Here is a 1058-nt window from a genome sequence, read left to right as displayed (position 1 = left end):
AGAGAGAGAGAGAGAGAGAGAGAGAGGAGAGAGGGAGAAGAGGGAGAGGAGAGTGAGAGAGAAGGAGAGAGAGAGAGGGTGAGAGAGAGAGAGAGAGAGAAAGCAAGAAAGGAGAGAGAGAGGGAGGAGAGAGAGAGAGAGAGAGAGAGAGAGAGAGAGAGAGAGAAGAGAAAGCAAGAAAGCGAGAGAGAGGGAGAGAGAGAGAGAAGGGAAGGGGCGAGAGAGAGGGAGACGAAGCGAGGCAGAGGGTGGCTCCGGCGAAGGAGGGAGCGGGGGGGGCAGCAGGTGTCCGGCGAAAAAGGGTTAAAGGTCAGGAAAGAATGATTGTAAGATATGAGTGATAATAAAAATGTGACGCAGGAATGTAAGTGGTCGTAAAAGTGCGATAGAGGAAAAGCGACTCAGGAGATGGAACGAGCCAGGGAAAGGTGACGGAATAACGGAGAGGACAAACTGGAATTTCGAAGGGGGAGGCTGGTGAGGCTCGCTACCCCTCCCTCTCCCTTCCCTCCCCGTCCCCTCCCCCGTCCATTCCCTCGTCCCTTCCCTCTCCCTCTCCCTCTCCTCTCCCCTCCCCCGTCCCTCTCCCTCCCCTCCCCCTTCCCTCCCCGTCCCTCTCCCTCCCCTCCCCATCCCTCCCTCGTGGTCACAAGCGAGGAAGGACTTAATATGCATACAGACGCAGGCTGGACGTCCGCCTGCAGTTGCAACATGGAAATGAGTCTACAATGTTTGAATACGCGAGGGAAGCTGCCGTAAGAATGGAAGGCGACGTCCACCTGGCGCGCGTCGGGGGCGGTGCGCGTATGTCAGCGCGGCCAAAGACAAGGCCGGAATATTTTCCCCTTTACCCCGTTCTTAACGCTTTGGTTCTGAAGCATATTATCTACATGTGAATACGTACACGTGGGACTGTAGAGCTTTCAACCATTTATTTCCGATTTAGATGAAGAAGCGCATGAAAAGAAGCAAGGTGATTAATTAAACTTAAATCAAACATGAATACCGAACAGCAATTCAGCAATATATCTATAACAGAGAGCGTTTCCCACAACTAC

Source organism: Penaeus monodon, chromosome 37 (assembly GCF_015228065.2).
Source record: "Penaeus monodon isolate SGIC_2016 chromosome 37, NSTDA_Pmon_1, whole genome shotgun sequence".
Taxonomy (NCBI): domain Eukaryota; kingdom Metazoa; phylum Arthropoda; class Malacostraca; order Decapoda; family Penaeidae; genus Penaeus; species Penaeus monodon.
The sequence above is the reverse complement of the archived record's forward strand: the minus strand, read 5'-3'. Positions refer to the sequence as shown.